This window comes from Lonchura striata, chromosome 8, assembly GCF_050655825.1.
Source record: "Lonchura striata isolate lonStrDom1 chromosome 8, ASM5065582v1, whole genome shotgun sequence".
Taxonomy (NCBI): Eukaryota; Metazoa; Chordata; class Aves; order Passeriformes; family Estrildidae; genus Lonchura; species Lonchura striata.
Window position 1 is genome coordinate 22016310 of NC_140710.1, and position 14628 is coordinate 22030937.

Genomic DNA, 14628 nt, shown 5'->3' on the forward strand with positions numbered 1-14628 from the left:
GATGGCAAAACATTTGTTACATAACAGCAGCTTCACATGGCATTTTTACATCCTGCCATCTTTTCACAGAAGAACAGAAAATTAGACTTCTACCGGCTCTGAGAGACGGGGAGTGGAGCCAGCAGCAATATTTAGCAGAGTGACTGATTTCTGGCACCATCTAGCTTCTCTGCAACAGGAATCTGGCAGCCTGGTAGGTGCTTTTCAAAGACACTGATTGAATAATTGATACTAGTGCTATACAAAGGCTCAAGACAGCACAAGAAAGAATAAGAAATAAAGTAGTTTTGATGCTTAAGACTTAATTTTTTTTCTTCAAATAAAAATTGTGCAGTAAAAACCCTGGGCAGAATACCAAAGCCAAGAGAATACAGACTCTGTTCATCATTCAGCTTCTCACTATGCAACTCTGCCAAATATCTGTAATATATATGAAAGTATTAGACAAAAAGAAGCCATAATGCAAGCAAGACTATTAATTGTTCATTTTCATGAGATATGGGATAATCTGAAAAGAACACATTTATTTTGACCAGTGGAACTATTCCTAATTCCACTCAGGAACATCAAAATTCCAATTATTATTTGTAACTGTAAGACAGTGAATTTATATTCATTCACTGCACTTAAGGGGTTTTGAACACCAAAATCTTCAATTCCCCACCACCAGCTCTGCATGGAGAACTGCTGACCATTTGAGAAAAACAGACTTGTTTTGTGCTGAACGTCAAAATTCATTAACTGATGAGATATACAGCCTTTGGATGCTTTGCTCTGTAAAATTTTGCAGAAAAACATTTACTTGTCAGCATGAGGACATGTTTACAGACTCACACATTGGTAAACCAGAAAGGAAGACAAATAAGGTTGGTTTATATCCTCAGTAGATGAGGAAATAGCAGAGGAGGAGGAAAAAGGAAAAAAAAATCTTTCTAGACTATACCAGACCAGCAAGTACAGTCTCTACAATGTAGAACTTTTCTCCAATTCCCACACTGTAGCTTTCTTTCCATTTGCCTGAAATCACCTGCAATGTGCTTTAGAAGCTAATCCCTACACATTTGGTTTACTCGGCAGAGGCCCAATAAAAGCAGGGATTCTCAAATGCGTTACAAGCCCAACTCACTTTCTCACTTTGTCTTTTCAACCACATGTGACCACAGCTACTGAAAATAGAAAATTAGCTACATTTATACACAAGTAATACATAGGAGTCTCCTAGATGGAAAAAATGGAACATAGTTACATGCTTTTTCCTATAATCCACTTAAAGTAATATTTCTCTCTCTCAGGGTCATAACATATTCTGTTGAGGCAGTTTCTCAGAAAAGAGGTCTAGGGCATGTCTGCTGTCAATTCATTCATGATCAGCTCTGGTTTTGTGCTATGATCAAATAACTGAAGTGTAAATGCAAGGGAGGCATAGCTGCCTATGTATTTTAATGTATTTCAAATGCTTTTTATTTAAAGAAGAGTCTTACGTTCTCTCCTCTCTAGATATGCAGGTTTTTTAGACTCCACATTTTCCAATACTTTTGGTTATACAAGACTAAGAAGGACCAAGTATTTTTCATGACATAGGGACATGTGACGACTGAAGATTAACAAGTCAGTATTTGGTGTGGCATGAATAAGTGTATCCAAGTGGGAAGGAATTTCAAGATTTAGATCAAAGAACCCAAATTCACCCAATCTGAACCACAGGCAGAAGTCTACACCAAAATTTGAAACCACCCTCAAAGTCAGCACCCGTTATTTGAAGACACTTAATACTCACTGAACAGTTACAGATCAAAATAAAAGAGCAAGCAAAGTGAGATAATGAGAGCAAATGTTCATAGAGGGGAAAGGGAAATTGAGACATGTCATTAACATCAGTCTTGGATGTCTCTTAATGGATTTATATTGAGTTCTATGTTATTCAACTGTGAATACTACAAAGAATGAGTTTTTACATCTCAGAATATTCTGGGTTGGAAGGGACCCACAAGGATCATCAAGTCCCACTTGGGTGAACAGCCCATAGGGGATTGAACCCACGGCTTTGGTGTCAGCATCACACTCTCACCACATCTAGAATAAAAGTATCTTGGGCTATTGCATGGTGTTCACCGGAGACACAAACTGCAGGGAAATTAACAGATTTCTGCAGTAGTCTTACACTCAGATTTCAATCTTCAGTGATGCACAAAAGAAAAGCACTGGGGTTTTCAGTAGCAATTCCCCTGAGTGTCAAGGATGGAGAATTTTTTTAATCCCTTGGTCCTTTTGAATTTCTCTGCATGCAATTTCAGGGTGATGTATTGTTTTAAAAAGCCTGTTAGAGAATTCTCTAGAAAGCAAAAAGTTAGATTTCCTGATATACACATATGCAAGCCTCTGTCTCCTGCAGTCTCATGTACCAAAAGTTTGCAAATTTAGCCCCCCCCCCCAAAAAAAAAAAGTCAAACCACCACAAAGTCCTGCATTTATGTAAATATTTTCAGAAGACACATTATGCAGGTAATCATAATATAATCATAAAGGGCTGAATGAGATTCTAATCCTGACATTAAAGTACCCAAAATAGCTGCTTAAAGATGGAAAAGAAGGAAAAGAAGACATGAGACAGTCAAAGTGCTGAAAGCATTATAGGAACCTTTATATTTTATATTCAGGTGGAGTTTGTCATGAGCAGCCCACTCCCTTTTGGCACTGAATAATTCCTAGTGTTTTCATATCACATCTCAGATACACATATCAAAGACAACTTTCTAATCTTGCAAGTGTGCTTAGAGAGAAGGAAGAAGAGAGGAAGAAAGACCAATAAACTCCCCCTTTCTCCCTTGTCGTGACCTTACTCACCAATACTTCTCATTTTTATGAAATATCTGAGGAATTCTCCTCCTAGACAGAGAAGACTGAAAGGAGATAATTGATTCTATTGTGTGTTTATTTTACAAATTAAGGTCAATCTTATATATCTATATTTCTCCAATAACAGGCAAAATTGCAGTTCTAGACAAAAAAGTGTCTTGGAGCTGCTATTTTATTGGCTTGTTGGATGAATTTTACATTCAGAAATGTAAAATTAAATGTAAAAATGCCAGGATCTCATATCTCAGAATTTTACATTCAGAAATCATTTGTCTTCAAATTCCTCCCAGTTTTTATCTCAGAAGTACGGTGAATCACTAAGTATTTGAGGTGTTTGTTATCCTTCCTCACCTCATTGTGTTTGACATTAGATTAGTAATGCTGTGAACACCATGTGACAATAATACTGAGCTCAAGACAGGGACCATTTTGTCAAGAGAAAAAAAAATTACATTTCACAAAAAAGAAAATGAGACTGGTTGTATCTTTCTTTGCCCATATTCTATTTTTCCTTCTATCCTATTCACTAACTTATTTCTTCCTCAGTCTTGTACTCCATCTCCCAAGCCTTCAGTGGCAGCCTTTGGAACCTTAAACCAGTCTCAATCAATCAATAGGTTGAGGTCAGCTGTCAGATCCATGGGATCAGAAAGATCAGAACACAGTTATCTAAAGTCCAAGTGCAGTGCCTTATTCAGACAGCTATGCTGCCTGCTATTATTGGGTGGAATTGAAAACAAAAGCTATATTAAAAGACAGCAGGATCATTATTTCTCCTTTCTGCCCCACCTCCTCAAGTGCCTGAGGTCATTTTCCACAACAAAAATGAAAGCCCTTCTTGGAAGTGTTCTTGTGCTAAACAGCAGTGGTTAATTTCTTGCAACTAATTAGTTATTCAAGTGAAAGTATAATGATCCTCCAACATGATTGAAAGTGCTTCAACTGAGTTTCCTGCTAACAGCATACTTCTAGAAAAGATGCAATAAATCAGCAGGGTTATGGAAATCTTTAAACAAAAGCAAGTCTATGACAGGAACCCATTAAAGATACAACCATGTAATATTTATGCACCTAGCTGACTTGTGCTTTTAACCCAGCACTTTCAGCTATAGCTCTTTAGCACCTGGGTCATATTCAGTAAGAATGAAACTCACCCTATCTGCTAAGAGCCAGCACAAGGTCTCTGCTTTAGGTGTTCAGAGTATAGGGCTTAAGGGATGGAACTTCTTTCCAAATAGAATTTCATCCAGATATTTCTAAATAAAAATACAAATAGAACACCTTTGAACAGCACAGAAAATGTAATCTGTGAGCCTCAAGCTCTGATTATATTTAGCAAGAAAAAGAGGCAGGTACTGACACAAGAATGGTTTATAAATCCAGGGAGGTATTGATGCAGAAACAAAACTCCTCAGAATAGCCAGTACCACATATGACTGTTCACATTATGATTTGTGATTAGGAGTGGTTACCCCAATGGTGATAGGGGATCTCTTGAGATGTTTACAGAAAGTCCTGACTGCGTAAAATGCCATCCACTTACTCCTAAGCCTATTAATTCATTTCAGAGTTTGTACTTAAATGTGTTGGGTACTGCAGAAAAGCAAGACTCTGTGGTTAAAAAATGCATTTTGATAATGTTTGAGGCTTCTGGGTGCTACAGATGTACTGATCTGTTTAAATCTCCAAAACAAAGAGAAATCTCCCTTTCTTTTTTCACATCAAGCTGTCTGCATATGTGCCTGCATGTATTTTTAAGCTACACATAAGTGCACATGAAGCAAAGAGAATTGTGTAATTTTTAATTTATCTGGCTGTATATGCTTTCCCTCATCCCATTCACTCATTTACTTCATTGCAATCTCCCAGTCAGTCTTCCCACAGTTTTAAAAGACAGAATTTGGATTCAAAAGCCAATTTGTGTTGAGGACTCAAATACAATTTCCTGGCCTACCTTTCCTTGCTGCAGCAAAAGGCTGCAAAAAAGGGAAACCTAGCTGTGGTGAGGATGAAAAGGGGCGACTTCAGGGAAAGATGTAGGAACTCCAGTTTACTTGGGACTCTGGGAGGTGAGAATTGAAGGACAGAGAAAAGGAAACCAGACATCACTCCCCCTTCCCACTAAAATCAACTTTGCCTTCACTATAGGTTTTTGGGCCAATGACCACTTTCAACTTACACCTTCTGCTGGAAAAATAAATTAGGAGTCCAGCTTTATTTTGTCAATAGAAAGTTTAAAGTGGTCACTGGAGCAAAAAGCTTTTCAAAGGGTAGCTGAGCTCAACAAGGACAAGGAGGAGGATGTTGAGAAAACCACAAAAACACAGGCAGATTACAAACCATTAAAGGCTATGCCGTTTTTCAATAATAAAGATAAGGCCTTTAGAACAGTTCTGGTAATTTGTATCTATTTATTTCTTTAGAAGAATATATATTACTTTAAAAACCCTCTGCCAGAGCAATAAAAGGTATTTTGTGCTTGTGTGTATAGGTTTTGATAAAAAAGAGCCACCAGAAAATAGTAAACTAACTAGGCACTTGGTCCCTGAATACATGGGATTATGCTTTGCATTTGTGCTGTAAATCATTGGATCCTGTACAAGTAATTGTACTGCAATGGGTTTTGCTATGCTAAATATTTAAACTGTGTGCCCAGTCCTTCAAAGTCTGAGCTTATTCTGTGTTCAGAGCTTTTTAGAGTTGAGTCAATAGCATATTTGTTTTGAATGGCTGCTTCTAGATAACAGTAACAAAAATCCCAAACTTGTTTACATCATTTAACATGTCTAAGAGCTTAGCCTGAGACATTAAAAAAGCCACACAACAAGCAAGCAGAAAAATGCAATCCTTTAGAATAGTCTCTACTGGCGAAAAGAAGTTACACCATTAAAAAGCAAAAAGTGTGTTTTGCCAACTCTGGACTAAGAATTGCTTTGTTTTTAAACTGGAGCAATGACTGGCATAAAAAGACTTCAAGGAATTTCCTCTTCTCCCTGAAGATAGTCATGAGCCTTTCTACTGCCCCAGACTTCATGTTGTAGTGATTGCAAGGATAGGTGCCTCTTGTGGGTCCTAAGCAGAACCCTTGTTTATCAGAGTGTGCAAAATGTGGAGAAGAGTCAAAACAAAGCAAATCAAGCAATTCCATCAATCCTAGGAAAACTGTTCCCATCTGAACAGCACCTTCAGCTCTAACAGGCCCTAACAGCTGTGTAGCAAATACCCCTGGCCTATTTTCTTAACTTGAATTGCTACCTTAAAAACAAGATGTAAGCACAGACACTCATGAGTGTTCTACACATTTTCAAATTGCATTTGTGGTCTAAATTCTGTAAAGTAAATTGATATTTTTGGGAACAAAGATGAAGCATAATTTCACATCTGTTTCAAATTACACATGAAGAATACCAAGGATGTTAGTAACAAATAGATCTGCATACAGAAATCTCTAAGGAAAAAAATACAGAATGCCAAAAAACAATTACAGCAAAGGAAATAATGAAACCAGGCAATGATTTACCATCCTTACATTTGTAGAATCACAGTTCTAATTGTAAGAATCTAGTGCAGCATAGTAGACACAATATTTGAAAAAACAAGCCTTTCATATCCCTATGCTACCTCGAGAGCTCCCGATACCTAATCTGGAAGCAGACAAAACTCAGAAAGGTGCCTCTTTTCCAGTGAAGACGTGACTTCCCCTCCAAGGGCCTGGGGCACTGTGCCTCAAATGCTAATAGCTTGAGCTGTGTGCAATAGCCCTATATTGTTTATATAGCACTTCACATGTTCAAAGCACTATGAGATATCAGCCATCACTACACTTTTATGAGGCTGTAAGTATTACCCACTAAACATCAGGGTTCAAATGACTTGCTCTTGATCAAAAGAAACTTCGTGCAGCAGGACCATAATTATTTGAATTTGGTAATTCTTGCAGACCATTCCTATGGCAACACAGAATGAAGAGGGGGAAGGGATATTAAAGCCAATTGCTATCGCACTCTGCACTGGCAGTGAGATGGACATACAGAGGACCTCTTAAGCAAACCTACACTCACAGCACCTTTTATAGAAAATTCTAGAAAATTATTTTTAAAATCAGGAACAGAAATTAAACAAAAGGTTTTGAAAGCCCACAAGCATGTTTTTCTGAATGTATCTATTTCACATATTCACTGTGAAGAACATAAAAGACAACATGCAAACGGTACTGAAATACTCCACAAATCCTTAAAGGGCGTTCTGAATTCATTCTCAAGCAGCTTGGGAGTTTTTATACCAAAAAGATTAGTAGGCAACTTAAAAGCAAGTCCATTTACTGCAGAGAAAGAACTACAGTCTCATGCCTTATGGCTGACTACAGTAGGACTCAACTTTTAAAAATAGAGAATGTTTTTGCTTTTCATTTTTATACATACGTTCTTCCTATGAAAATTCAACTATGCTGACATTTAGTCTCATGCTAGTCTCAAAGTATAAAGTCTCTATTCCTGAAAAAGAATACAAACACAAAGGAGATGTTGAAAAACAACAAATGTATCCACAGCATATATGACAACCAAATAAAGGCTTGACATAAATGCTAAACAGGAGAGATGCTGCAGATTCTTCTCTTCACAACTGAAATCACTTTATCCAAAAATCCTAACACTGAGATTGAAAACAGAATAAGAAAACTCTTATCCTCTGCCTTTCCATCCTGTGCCCATCCTATCCTACAATATTGTCTTTCCCACCTCTTACATTTTGCCTCATACACAGCCCTGGTTTCCTCACACACCATATGTTTTTGGAGCACAGCTTCACAGTTATTGGCCTTAGAACCTTGCCTGCAGAATAATGTGGGAAATAGATCATACTACTAAGACAACAATGTAGACCACTACACACAGGCCAGATTCATCAAATAAGAAAGGGATGCCTGTTTAAAGCTGTCACAGGAAGGGAGAGGGAAAGAAGTTCTCTTCAAAGGCAGCAGTGAGTGCAGAGAGAATTACTAACAGAACCTTTTGTGATTTAGACAGGTTGATCCTGTTGCTCTGAATATTTTACCCTCTATCTTACAACTTTCACTTGACATTTTTCAGGTACAGGCTACACAGAGCTAACTCTATGCCAGACTATGCTTGCAATTTCTACTATTTGGATTAATATTGCCTGAAAAGTTAAATTACTGAAATATTTGCAAAAACATTAAAGTTTAACATCAATAGATGAGCATTACTTCATGCCTATTAATGTAAGAACCAGTTACCATACACCATCTACTGATCTAAAGAACAGATGTTTGCATATGATATATGGACACTGAAATATGTGCATATCTTCCATAAATAGCAATGTGTTCCAGTAACAAAGAGTGGAGAATTGTGATCCATAAGACTGGGAAGTTACAGGCAGTATTACAATTTATTTACCATTTCTTGGCTTTAAATAAAAAGCAAATCTCATAGAGTCAGGGCCTGAATCCCATTTGCTGGAATAGTGCTTACAACACCAAACAGGACTAACAACATGAAGTAATAAATTGCAGTTGGACTCAAATGGGCAGATATAAAAGTCCATTTAGAACACGAGTGTAACTATGATTTGTTAAATAAGAGTAACAATATATATTGATTGAGACACAATAAACCTAAACAGTAAGCAAAAAGCTAATATTACTGTGTGTACTTTCACATTAAATATGGGCCTGGAAGTTTCTTTAGTATGAACATTTAAAAATTACTAATCAGGTAAAATTCTAATGGGCAAAGCATAGTTTTGAGTTCTGCAATTAAATTATTTCTGGAAGCGCAATCAAACATTTGATTGAACTAATATCACTGCTGCTCCTCACATTTGTTCTGTTCCTAAATTAGCATGGCTAATCAGTATCCCACCTCATAGCCTGTGTTGTAAACATGTAATATTAGCTGATGGGTTTCACTTCAAGAGCACAGTCAATTTTTGGACAGCAAACTTAAAAACTTAGTCAAAGCCTACAAACACAAAAAGCAGCATATTTGGAGATGTCACAGTTTCTGTGCCATCAGTACTCTGACAAGACTGAGTGAACTTCAGATCATTCTGTGACTGCTATGCATGTCAAGCAAGTTTTGATTTAGTTTAAAAACCAGTTCTATGAACAATATTTCACCTCAAAGTGTTTTCTGTTTTTCCACCCTCTAATTCTATGAGCAAGAACCAGGAATGTACAAAAAAGAAGCCCTGTAGAATGCAGAATTTAAACACAGCAATCGCAATTTTTTGTTCCTGTCTCAGGCTGGCATGCACTAGTGCTTCAAGATGTTTTGCAGCTGCTACTCTTCCCCAGAGATGGCTGTATTCCAGTAAGTGGTGAAATACTCCCTCAAACTCTTTTTTCCAGCAGAGGTTAACAGAGATGTTTCCATAGGTCTCAGGCAACATCAAAACATGGCGATTGGGTGTGTGGCTGGATTTCTTGAGAAACATTAGCCTTAGATTGACTGCATCAGTAATTAGAGCTGATGCTACACTCCAACACACTGCAGAAAAAACTGCAGTTACTGTCTGTAGAACACAGTGAGCATCTTAGATTACAGTGATTGTTATTTGATTTTGTTCTTGCAGTTTTTAAGATCACAAAAGAAACAAATACTTTTCATTTTGGCCTCTTGATAGCTGCACAGATTTTTTTTTTTACTTTCAGCATATAACTCAAAGTCATCTAAGAACAAATTGAATTTCTAATAACTACAGTCAACTGGATTTAATTCCTTTCAGTGGAAGCACAGCAGTGTCAATACTTACTGAGATTTAGTATTAGTGCTGATTTATTGAAAGTAAAATGTCAATACAACATGAAAATGTGTCATTTTAGAAAGGTTTAATAAAAAAGTTGAACACAACACAAAAAATTGAAAATATAAGAACCAATAACTGATCATTCTAATTCACTTCTTTCCAGATGAGCATCCAGGTGTCAGCTGGTATAAATGCAGATGCCACTGTCAATGGAGCTGTGTCAGTTTACTCTAGCTGAGAATCTGATCCCAAGTGTGCTACTGCCATTTTTAGACACTGCCACTGGAATTCACTTTTGCAAGACAATTAAAAAAATAAAATACATCCACACATTGCATTTCTTCCTGTCCCTAAGTGTTTAACTGGAAGTTTGTTGACAGACTGTGGGAGAGGGCAAGTGGGAGGTGGAAGTAGCCAACAACTGCATCCATGAGATAACTATGCAGTATCAGTACAAACACTGTTCCGTTGTCTTCCTTTTATACAAACGAATATTTGGCTTCAGAAAGCTTTAACTCCACCTTCCACTAACAAACAATTCCATGTCAGCGAAAGAAAAATGATGCTGTAAACCACGTGAACTATCTACCTCATAATTTTGCTAACATAGTATTTTAACCAGTACACATTCTGGATAGACGGTTTTAATGCACCATTAGAAAAAGCACCTACAGCTACAAGAGCCCCAAGGCTGAGTTCTGTGTATTCACCTATGTATTTGTACCTAAGCAATCTCCCTGCTGTACCAGCAGGAAGATTGGTAACAGCTCTAAGGCAGCTGTTTGAAGTGGCCTGCAAGCCAGACTTTGATCTGGCTGACATCTTTCATATCTCACCGAGTATTTGTGTGGGCGAGAGAGGAGGAAGAAAGGAAAAGGTGGGGCAATAAGCAGGGCAGAGTAGTACTTGACAGCTCCACCATTTCCAAGCAGGGAGAAGGAGCTTTTGCCTGTTTTACATAAGGCAGTCGTTAACATGAGTGCATTGTATAACAGCTTCCCAGTACTAACCACTGCAATGAAGTTGGAATGTTAGTCTTTTTATTCAACATAGCAAGGTCAAAATGGAAAAGTTAATTAATTAGACCTGAAGATGCTGTTCACATAGTATTGAAATAATTGTCTATTTGTGCAAGCACAACAACCATATCTTCAATTTAGGTCAGGCCATCAAGAGGAGGAAAAGGACTGAAGACTGAAGATGAGATGCTCTACTTCACACAGTTGCCCTCTGGAAGGACTTGCAAAGGCAGTCACTTAAATTAAGTACAGGTCATCAGGCAAGATATCTAATCTATTCCTAAGACAGGCAGCTCTAGCAGTCCAAATCCCTATGGCCTTTGCAGCGACACGATGAACTACTTCCTCATGTACCTCTGTCAATTCATGTTAGGTTGCAGTTTTTTTAAAGCAATATTTCATGTGCATCATGACCCTATTGCTCAAAGCAAGGAAAGTGCTTTGGTTTATTTATGACCTACTAACCTTACATTAAAAAAAATTACATCCAATCTGAATGTTCACATAAGCCTGCAGATCTGAAATAAAATTTAAAATAAAGCTAGCATTTGTAACAGCTAGCTAAGCCCAGTAAAGGATTTTTAAAAAATGAAAACCATATGAAAGAAGATGAAAGCATATTTACCCTGCATAAATTGCACATATCAGGAATCAGGGCTAGAACCCAGAAATACCTTTTGTACTTAGAGGTTTCAGCCCATTTCACAGCCTAGGTGACCAAGGAAGTACTGAGGTTTTCCATGATGGGGGGTGGGGAGGCATTAATAACAACCTGTGAAAGTAATTCCTTCAAAGATGTAATCCACCCAGTCACAAGCTCTACACAGCTCCTCTCCTTCCCCTGCACCCCATTCCAATTGCCAGATATCAGCCAGGCAAGCCCCCATACTGAAATATGAAGTGACAAATGGAAGCAGGGAATAAGGGCATAGGAATGAGTACTAAAAGAAATGGTGTACAGAAAACAAGAAAAATAGGGCAGATCTTAAGCATGAGCATCCTTAAACCATAAAGTTATTTGGCTAGAACAATGTTGAACAGATGCACATGCACATAAGACTGAGTTAGAGAGCCTTATTCTCTCATGCCAGTATGTAGAGGTCTTGTCCTAACATCCATGGAATTAAACCTTGGAAATTTCAGTACAAATAAATGGAGAAATAAAAATAATCACAGGTAAAGTATAATGTGCTGCTATATTGGGAAAGAAAGGTGGGCTGCCACGTTTAATTAAAATGTATTTGATTTAGCTATATTCATTATCAAAGTGGCCTTCACAAACAAAACACATCTAATCCACTATAACAGTTGATTGCATTCTTGTCTAATTCTCCAGTAGGCTATATTAATGACTTTTTATTTTAGTTGTATTAGATGGAAAATACAGTTGAATTAAATGATGCAATAAATACCTCTACATGCAGAGTAACTAGTTGAAAGAAACAGGACAAAGTCCTTGTCATAGTGGTTGTTCACAAAATAGGCTCAGGCAGCACATTGATGAACTCCAGTCCTTTAGTGTGGTTTTCCTTAACACAAGTACAGACAAAAACCCAAAACCAAATTTATAAAGCCCTATAAATAACAATGGATGCAAGAGAGAGAGAGGGTATCTTTAACCAAAGGATAAGATAAACAAAGAAACAGCAATTCATGTAAGTCAATGAATTAGTAATGTAATTTCAGCAGACTTAAGAGTGGACCTAGCAGAAAAGAACTCTGACAAGCTGAGCTTCAAGAACACCTGCATAAGAACTCTGCTCACAAATTAAAATAAGGTAAAATTTCTGGATTACCATGTTTTGCCTTCTTATCCAGCCTCTAAAACTGTTCTGCAACAAAAACCTACAACTTAATTTTTAAGTATTATTTATTGTTATTAATAATTAGGACAATTGAGTTGGAAAGCTCAGAAGATTAGGAAAAATTGCTGTGTTAGCTGTGAAAATCTTTAAGAATAAGGACTTTACTGTGTGATGATCAGCTGGATGTGCACAACATGCTGACACAAAAAAAATAAATATAGGTCAAGCCTTGAAATACAATCACCTTTTTTCCTCCTGAAAACTATCGGAACAAGTTCTGCATGTGTGAAAACTAATAATGAAAAAAAAAAAGGCCTTCTGTCTCAGATGTTCTTTTTAAAAATTAAGCCTTCTTTAAAGAAAATTTATTTTTCATCAATCCTAAACAAGTTTTAATCCAACTGAGTCATGTCAATAGAAGAAATTTCGCTCAGCTGAGCAATCTCTATTTGGCAACACTAATTTGTAAAACTCTTAGCCAGCTCTGTTCGTTTATGGGATCTCACGTTTTGTTTTAGTGTGAAGTTCAGTCTTGTGAAATAACAGACAATATTAATCCACTCATGCCTGAATCTCTAACCTTTATTCTTAAAGCCTGAGTAACAGGAACATATTTTCTTTTCATAGAAAGAAAGTCTGTGAAACTGCCAGCTCCTTGCAGAAAGACTGAAACATGATCCACAGAGAAGGGTGTTGGTGTCGGTAAGAGAAAAATGATTGAAGTTGCATCATCTGTATAATGAAAATCATTGTGTGAATTTTGATTTCCCCCCCACTACTTTCAGACATTTGAGGATGCAGCCAAGTCAATGGAGTTCTGTTGTAGTGGTTGCTTCAGTGAACATTCAACGCTGTCGGTGAGTTTGGAATTAAAGTGAAAACCATCGACCGTTGATTGTACCCTCCAGCTAACCATCCTCCTCCTTACTTCATGCTTTCAGGCCTTAACACCGAAGACAGCAACCTAACCATCATATGATGTTTCTCCCTCACCCTGCCAAGCTTTACAAAAAGGTCACAATGAACATTCATTGCTGTCGGTGGGTTTAACTATGTGGACAAGCTCACTGAACAATGAATGCAACTGTGGCCCCACATTGTACGGTTTCCATTGAGAGGAGCAGCAGCTCTGAAGGTGATAGTGAGAAGCAAACACTTCTTATAAGCTACAGTTTTCTGGTCAGAAAAAATAGTTGGGGTTATCCACTTTTTGATTGCTTGGCTTTGAGTGTTGGTTTAGCCAACTAGGAAAATACCTGCTGCCTTTTTCTGGAGCATCGTCCTCACAGGGGTTCAGCAACATTGAAAATGTGACAATTCTTATTTACTATGTATGCAGAAAAAATAACAGGACAGGAAGCTCTGTATATGCACTCCTAAGGACTCTGAAGAGGAAAGAATATTTAATTGCCATTTAACTAGACATTGTTGAAGAGTTCAAAAGTTTCTATACTTGTCATGACAAATGCAATCGGGAACATATGGGATTTAAGAGTTATGGATAAAAATGTTATATCAAAAAAATTAATTTTACATTAAACTGATTTTAAGAATACAAATACTATTGCATTTGCTATTCTTAGGGATCTGAAAGGTGACAAAAAATGTATATCCAGAAATAATAATGGAAAAGCAGTTAAATTTTAAAGTTACTGTAAACTGAGTACCTATGTCACGCTTTGAGTTTTGTGATAAGAAAATAAAGTGTAAATAAGCTCACAATTGTGTCCTTAGTTCTTTGTAACCCTTTATTAACTTGGTCAGACGCACAAAAGGACCAGTCTACATTTCTCACTTCACAGAATCATCCAAGGTAAGCTCAGCCCTTAGACTCAGTGCAACTCAAATACTCTGCAGCAGGAATTGCTTACAAAATCAGGAAAACTCACAGCATATCATCATATCACGTATATCATTCTTCTCATTATGGGAATGTTTATTAAGAGTACTTTAGTCTGATTATTTACAAAGTTTCCTCAGCACATTAGTCACACAAGTTATGTTGTGTACTGAGCTTGCTTGGTTTATCCATGCTTCACTGTGTAGGAACTGAACAGCAGAGACGTGTCAAGGCTATCATGGGAAAACACATCTATAGTCACTTCTTGAACTGTTACCAGTCTAATTCAATGGTAGAAATGCATTTCAATCATGAAAGAGATCAGTCCTCTGTCACA

At 37.2% G+C, this 14628-nt stretch overlaps 1 long non-coding RNA gene across 20 annotated transcripts in view; it reads left to right on the forward strand.

Moving 5' to 3' along the window:
- Nucleotides 1-14173, forward strand: part of LOC110479805 (uncharacterized) — a 61485-nt gene extending 47312 nt beyond the window's left edge. For 3 of the 20 annotated variants that reach the window (XR_014956933.1, XR_014956940.1, XR_014956935.1), the window contains one exon: nt 1-14173. This exon is cut by the window's left edge. This is a non-coding gene — a long non-coding RNA (uncharacterized LOC110479805). The other 17 variants (XR_014956938.1, XR_014956948.1, XR_014956949.1 and 14 more) reach the window with 16 other exon arrangements.
- Nucleotides 14174-14628: the final 455 nt, after the last annotated feature.